Genomic DNA, 8,211 nt, shown 5'->3' on the forward strand with positions numbered 1-8,211 from the left:
CCACGCTTCTGGTGATAAATCTACCACCCTTCATTCAGGGTGGTTTGGTTTTGTCACCAGGAGAGCTCTCTCCCAGCAATAAAGAGTGGCCACACAGCACACCTTAAGCCAGGGTGGTCTCTTGCCATATTTCCTGTCTTTCTTATGCAATGGGATAGTTTGCTCTTCTGCCCTTAATAATGTTGCTCTGAAAAACTGCCAGCTGTCTTCTATTGTTTTTCCCCTTAGACTTGTTCCCCATGAGATCTTGTCTACCAACTCCCTGAGTTTGCTAAAGTCTGCCTTCTTTAAATCCATTGTCTTTATTTTGCTGTTTTCCCTCCTAGCATTCCTTAGAATCATGAACTCTATCATTTCATGATCACTTTCCCCCAAGCTGCCTTCCACTTTCAAATTCTCAACCAGTTCCTCCTTGTTTGTCAAAATCAAGTCTAGAACAGCCTCTGCCCTAGTAGCTTTCTCCACCTTCTGGAACGAAAAATTGTCTCCAATACATTCCAATAACTTATTGGATAATCTGTGTTCTGCAGAGTTATTTCCCCAACAGATGTCTGGGTAGTTGAAATCCCCCATTACCACCAAGTCCTGTGCTTTGGGTGTTCTTGTTAGCTGTTTGAAAAATTCCTCAACTACATCTTCTTGGACAGTACCCACCCAGTATTTGAGACTGTTTATTCAGATTGTTGTTGCCAGTGTTTTCACAGTGTCCCAATCTGGGGGGTACAGTGGATTTTCCCAGCGGGGCATGGGTTTTCCAAAGGCCACTTCATAAGGACTAATTCCTGCCAAGTGATTTGGGGGAAACTCTGGATTCTCATCAGAACCGATGGAAGCACCATGTCCCAGTTTGTTCCCAGCTCATTGCACACTTTGGATAATTCAATTTTAAAAGACTTGTTCATTAAATCCACTACATCCCACTTCCCTCCCAGAGCTGAGCTATAAACGGGGAGTCCTGATGGAGTCTCTTTCTCTGCAGAGTTAGTAACAAAATTAGAACATATATTAAATTTTTCAATCTAACCATTGTCCCTTATGTAACTTTGCATAAGATGTCAGAACATGTTAGTATGAGAGCTGGGTTTAATATTTATTTTTCTTTCTTTTCTATAAGAATTAGATACAGTGCTCCTGTCAGCTCATTGCTAAGTTATTTGCCCAAAACTAGAGTTTTCAAGAGCCTAAGTAATCCCTGGAATCACAGTGAAAGTTGCATCCCACAACCAAAATCTGAAATGGATCCCTTGTACTGTTGGCAAGGGGACAGCGGTGGAAATGATCCTGTGCGGGGGAGGGAAGGAGACGAGTCTGAGAGAGGAGCAAGTCCTTGGGGAAAGAGGCAAAGCAGGGGCGGAGCCTTGGCAGAAAAGGTGGGGCAAAGTGGAATTTATTGGGTCCAGTTACCAGCAATTAGAAAAGTGGCAACCCAGTGAATGGTACATTGACTGACTCCCCAGTTTGTAACATTGACACAGCACAGTGATGTCAGGAAAGGATTTAATGTGTCTTTGACTGTCCAGGAAGTGATTCAGGAAAGAAGTCCTAGAACTATGTCATCAGCCAGCTCTGCACAGAGCTTGCTTTGAAATCTAGAGCACCAGGAGGAAAATTTAGGTCCCTTTGTGAGTAAATAGCTGGAGCAGCCTGTCCCGGATTTCTTTGGTCCTCACACCGTAGATGATGGGGTGTACCATGGGGGGCACCGCAAGGTACACGTTGGCAATGAGAATGTGAAAATGCAGGGCCACGTTGTGGCCAAAACGGTGTGCGAGGAAGGAGAAGAGAGCTGGCATGTAAGAGGCTAAGATGACAAAGATGTGGGAGCCACAGGTCACAAAAGTCTTGACTCGGGCATCCTTTGTGGGGAGGCGGAAGATGGCCCTGAGGATCTGGATATAGGACACAGTGATAAAAAACACATCCAGACCAATCACCAAGAATGACACAGAGAGGCTGTAGTAACTACTGACACGGATGTCGGCACAGGCCAGTTTCACCACGGCTATGTGCTCACAGTAAGAATGGGGGATAATGTTGGTTCTGCAATATGGCCACTGCCTCGCCAGGAAGGGATGAGGAAGTATAAGTGTGCCACCGCGCAATACCACTGCCAGACCAATCTTGGCCACCATGGGGTTTGTCAGGATGGTGGAATGTCTCAGGGGATTGCAGATGGCCACGTAGCGATCAAAAGCCATGTCCACGAGGATCCCAGACTCCATCGTTAAGAAGCAGTGAATGAAGTACATCTGGGTGAGGCAGGCACTGAAATCGATCTCCCTGGAATTGAACCAAAAGATTGCCAGCATTTTGGGTAGAATTGATGTGGACAGGACCAGGTCGCTGACAGCCAGCATACAGAGGAAATAGTACATGGGCCCATGGAGGTTTGGCTCCCTCTTCACAATGAACAGGATGATGAAGTTCCCCCAGATGGCTATGGCGTACATGGTGCAGAAGGGGATGGAGATCCAGACATGGACCATCTCCAGGCCAGGAATGCCCAGCAGGATGAAGGTGGAGGGGTTGGTGAAGTCAGTTGTGTTGGAATCTGACATGGAGTACTGAGAAGGTATCCAACTCTGAGGAAGAATGCTGTCTCCTGCATATACCGTACATTCCCCTGATGTCCTTTTCTGCCCAAAGTCTAGCATGATGGTTGAAGTATGAATGCCTGGATGGAGAGACAATGTTAACATGAGACACTACATGCACTACGAAAGGCAGTTCTTATGGTTGAAGTAGATTAGTTGCTCGTCACACATAGAAAAATGACATTTTAATTATTCAGATAAATGAATTATTAACAGCTGACCCTACTAATGCCAATTCCATATTTTATGGTGCTCCATGCATCAAGCGATCATGTTAAAGGAAAAAATCCTTGCTTGGAAGGATTATGAATCACAAAAAGTAGGTTATTGAGTCTTTTAAGAACCAAAGAAATCCTAGAAAAATTACAGGCCAATTCCTAAAGGGAGAAAGCAAACTTGTTAATGTTGCAGAAAAGGTAGATATGTTCAAGAGATAGGTTTGTTCTGCATTTGAAAAGAAGCAGTGTGAGGTATTTATATCACCTGACGTGATGAAACACTTTCCAGTCTATTAACAATCAAGGAGGATGTTAAACAGCATCTACAGTCGAACCTCAGAGTTATGAACACCAGAGCTACGAGCTAGCCGATCAACCACACATCTCACTTGGAAACAGAAGTACACAAACAGGCCGCAGCAGAGCTAACCCTCCTCCCACAAACCGTGAATACAAGACCATTCTGTGTTAAAGGTAAATTATTTAAAAAATAAAGGCTAGGAAACAATGGAAAAGCTGATATAGGATTACTTCAAAAGATCCTCTAGAAATATAATTAATGTCAGTCAGTCAGGATTTACAGAAAAAAAGTCTCGCCAAATAAATCCAATTTCATCCTTTAATGAGAGTAAACATTTTGTTGGTCAAGGAAACCACATATAAGCAATGGACTTAAATTGCAGCAAGGGTGGTTTAGGTTGGACATTAGGAAAAACTTCCTAACTGTCTGGGTGGGTAGGCACTGGAATAAATTGCCCAGGGAGGTTGTGGAATCTCCATCATTGGAGATTTTTAAGAGCAGGTTAGAGAAACACCTGTCAGGGATGTTCTAGATGGTGCTGGTCCTGCCATGAGTGCAGGGGACTGGACTTGATGACCTCTCGAAGTCCCTTCCAGTTCTATGATTCTATGATATGTCATAGACTTTGATTTCTCTGAGGTATTTGAGTTAGGATGGGAAAACATTCAGATAAAAAACACTATCCAATATCAGTAGAGCATACGTAAAATGGACTAAAAAGTGGCTAACAGACAGATCTCAGAAAGCACTGGTCAATGGGCCATTGTCAGCAAATCTAGCTGCATCTAGTGGTGTTCTGCACAGATCAGTTCTCGGCCCGATGCATTTCAATATTTTTATCAAGGATCTGGAAGCAAATATTGAATCACTGAAGATAAAATTTGTGGATGACCTAAAGGTTGGCAGAGTGGTTACAATGAGGAGGCCAGGGCAGGCACACTGATTGATCTAGAGTGTTTTATGAGCTGGGCTCATGCAAACAACATGCTTTAATACAGTGACATGCAAAGTTATCCTCTCGGAAAAGGGAATGTAGGCCCTACACGCTGTCAAATACAAAGTGATCCTCTTGGAACAGGGAAAGCAGGTCCAACCCACAGATTAGGGCACTGTATTATGGAACGTAGGGACACTGAAAAGGATGTAGTGGTCACTGTGGACACCCAACTCATCATGAGCTCCCAGTGTGATGCTGTGGCCAAAAGTGCTGATTCGATCCTCGGCTGCATAATCAGGAGAGTGGTGAGTTGGAGCAGGGGAAGGATTTTACCTCTGCACATGGCATTGGTGAAACTGACTGCCTCCAGTTCTGGGGTCCACATTTCAAAAATGATGTTGAAAAAATGGAGAGGGTGCAAAAAAGAGCCAGAAAAGTGTTTGGAAGCTGGAGAAAATGTTGGACAATGAGAGACATAAAGAGCTTCATCTATTTATGTTATCAAAAAGACAAAAAACATGGGTACTAACATACTCTGTAATCTAGTGGAGAAAGGCAGAACAAGGCCCAGTAATTGGAAGCTGAAGCCAGACAAATTCCACCTAGAAATAAGGGTCAAATGTTTAATACTGACAGTGAATAACCTTTGGAACACACTGTGAAGGGAAGTGGTGGATTCTCCAAAACCCCATACCTGCACATCCAGACTGGATGCTTTTCTGGAAGATCTGCTTGAGGGCTTGTCCACACTGAAAATGCTAGAAAGGCACTACTCACACTGACAGCAGGGGTTCTCCCATCAGCATAGATGATCCACCTCCTCGAGAGGTGGTAGCTAGGGTCGATGGAAGAATTCTTCCCTTGACCTCAAGCTGTCTACAGAAGGTTAGGTTGCACTTGGGTTGTCGAACAGAAAGAGATGGGTACCTGTGATTTCTGAGATGGAAGCATCTTCCCTGGGAATCCCCCTCAGGTAGCCGTGTCCCGCACCTCTCTCACACCAGCATCTGCAGCAGCATCCAACGCTGAGAGCCGATACAGAAGTGTACACCATTTATAATATAGTTCAGGGCAATCCCAGTGGGGTTTGCTCAGCCTCTAGGGGGAAAAAACGAGCATCTGAATGTAAACAGGCTAGAGTAAATCCTGTCTGCACTTTTGTGTTCTTTATCCAGTCCTCTCCAGGTATTGCACTCACACAGTTGAACCATCTTGCCCTTGTCAGAAGCCTGACCAGTGTAAGTTTATTACCCTTCCTCAGTGTGGAGAGGACAATGCGCCAGCCTTTGTCTCTGAAGAGATTTCCCTTTTACATTTCAAACAACACACTGTTTCAGGTTAAAACATATATATTAAAAATAGTTATTAACTATAGAAAGATAGATATTAAGTGATTATAAGTAATAGTGTGCAGGATTTGAATCAAGCCATCTCTCACCCTCATGGTACCAAGAGTCCCCACTCCCCTCCTGGAGCTGAGATAGAACCCAGGAGTCCTTACAGAGTAAGAATATACATTAAATTTTTCAACCTAGCCAGTGTCCCTTAAGTGACTTGCCGCAAGATGTCAGAACATGTCAGTATTAGAGCTCAGTGGGTCTAATATTTATTTAATTTTCCTTCTTTTATACAGGATTTAGATACAGTGCTCCTGTCAGCTAATTGTTGTTATCAGCCAAAAAGTAGAGTTTTCAAGAGCCTAAGAAGCCCCTGGAATCACAGGGAAAGTTGCCACCCCTACCAAAACCTGAAATGGCTCCCTTGTATCTGGGGGTGGGGAAGGGATGTGGAAATGAGCCAGCGAGTGACAATTACAAGTGCTATTGATAATGTAGGATTCAGGCCTGTATATTCACCTGAGACAGAATTTTGGGTCTTGTTTGCCCATTTGATTTTTGATACTCTTATATCTATATATACTTATATCTTATACTAATGTGTGTGAACAAAGGACAAAGATCGTGTGTATGTTGCTTCTGCCTAGCCAGATGGGTTTGTTAGCATAATGGGAATAGGTAAGAACAGTTAAACGTGTTTCTGTGCATGGTGGGTGTATAATATATGAATGCACACTTTAAGACTGCCTCAACTCTTATCTCAAGGCAAGATCAAGCAATCAGTCGAGAGGGGAGAGGGGAGATTGGGGGGAAGGTATAAAACACTAAAAGGACAAAGAAATGCCTGTCTATGACCGCAGCAAAATCTCACTCCTTACCCCTCCCATGGGGTACGAAAGAGTTGGGACAAAGACCCCAGAGTCACGACTCCCCAAAATGGAACATTACCATAAATTGTAAGGTGTGGGCCTGAGGGTGTGCATTTCGGGTATAATGATGTCAGCAAGAAAGGGGGCAAATGGGATATTGGGAAATAAGGCTCTGCAGTATCAGGGTTATGGACATGCTTGCAGGAAACTAACCCCAATAAACATTGCCTGCACCTTGGACTTCTGGTCTCCTGCTTTCTGTGTGCGTGACAAGAGCCAGGGGAGAGGGTGAAGGGAAAGCCCTTTAACAGTGACAGGGAAGGGAAGTAATAACAGACATGGGCGAGGTCTTGGGGGAAGAAGCAGAGCAGGGGTGGAGCCTTGGCAGAAGAGGTGGGGCAAGGGGTGGAGCTTCGGACGTCCAGTTACCAGCAACTAGAAAGATAGCGAACCAAAGATTTGTACATAGACTGGTTTCCAGTTTGTCATGCTGAAAAAGCACAGTAAGATCAGGAAAGGATTTAATGTCTTTTTCACTGTCCAGTAATTGATTCAGGGAAGAGGGCCCAGGACCATGGCACCACCTAGATCGGCACGGAGCCTGGTGGGAGAACCAGAACACCAGGAGAAAACTTTTAGGTCCCTTTATGAGTAAAGAGCTGGAGCAACCTGCCCCAGATCAGTTTGGTCCGCCCCTCATAGATGACAGGATTTCAGGGTGCCAGGAGCTCCATGTTGGCAATGAGAACATGGAAATGCAGAGGCACATTGTGGCCAAAATGGTGCATGAGGAAGGAGAAGAAAGCTGGGATGTAAAAGGCTAAGATGACATGCGGGGAAGGAATGGAACCTCCCCAGAAGAGGGAACTTAGGAAGGAGATGTTGGTCCAGCTCTTTAAAAACACAGAGACTGGAGGAGTTACAAGAAGCTGCAGCAGGACAGAGTGTCACGGAGTCCCCGGTCGATGCTCTGGAACTGCTCCCCACAAATCCAGTCAGGACTTTGGGGAGCCTCCTCTCCCTCGGAGCAGACCGTCTTTAAGGCAAGAAGCTCACACAGCTTCACCTGGGTCTGACCTTGGAGCATTCAGCATATGCCCCTCCATGCGCTTCCCTCAGCGAGTCTGCCCAGGCGGGGTCCTGGGGAAGCCAGAGGTCCTGCACGCACCCCCACTTTGCAGTCAGACATGACTCTTAGCCAGCCAGTAAAACAGAGGATTATTAGATGACAGGAACATGGTCTAAAATAGAGCTTGTAGGTACAGCGGCGAATGGGACCCCTCGGCTGGGTCCATTATGGGGTTCAGAGAGCCAGACACCTGTGTCTGCACTCCCTTCCCCGTTCCCAGCGAGCACCCAACTGAAACCCCCTCCGGCCTCTCCTTCTCTGGGCTTTGTCTCTTTCCTGGGCCAGGAGATCACCTGATCTCTTTGTTCACCTTTAGCTATTCCCTTGCAGGGGGGTAAGGGCCCTGGCCATTTGTTGCCAGGGAGACAGAGTATCAGGCCTGGTCTACACTAGGCGTTTATGTCGAATGTAGCACCGTTAAATCGAATTAACCCTGCACCCGTCCACACCACGAGGCTATTTAGTTCGACATAGAGGGCTCTTAAATTCGACTTCTGTACTCCTCCCCAATGAGGGGAGTAGCGCTAAATTCGACATGGCCATATCGAATTAGGCTTGGTGTGGATGGAAATCGACGCTAATAGCTCCGGGAGCTATCCCACAGTGCACCACTCTGTTGACGCTCTGGACAGCAGTCCGAGCTCGGATGCTCTGACCAGCCACACAGGAAAAGGCCCGGCAACATTTGAATTCCTTTTCCTGTCTGGGCAGTTGGAATCTCATTTCCTGTTTGGACATCGTGGCGAGCTCAGCAGCACTGGCAACGATGCAGAGCTCTCCAGCAGAGATGGCCGTGCAATCCCAGAATAGAAAGAGGGCCCCAGAA

General features: G+C 45.8%; 1 pseudogene; it reads right to left on the reverse strand.

Annotated features, from left to right (window-relative positions):
- Window positions 1-1,610: 1,610 nt before the first annotated feature.
- Window positions 1,611-2,608, reverse strand: LOC135886921 (olfactory receptor 52E8-like; annotated as a pseudogene).
- Window positions 2,609-8,211: the final 5,603 nt, after the last annotated feature.

Source organism: Emys orbicularis, chromosome 1 (assembly GCF_028017835.1).
Source record: "Emys orbicularis isolate rEmyOrb1 chromosome 1, rEmyOrb1.hap1, whole genome shotgun sequence".
NCBI lineage: Eukaryota > Metazoa > Chordata > Testudines > Emydidae > Emys > Emys orbicularis.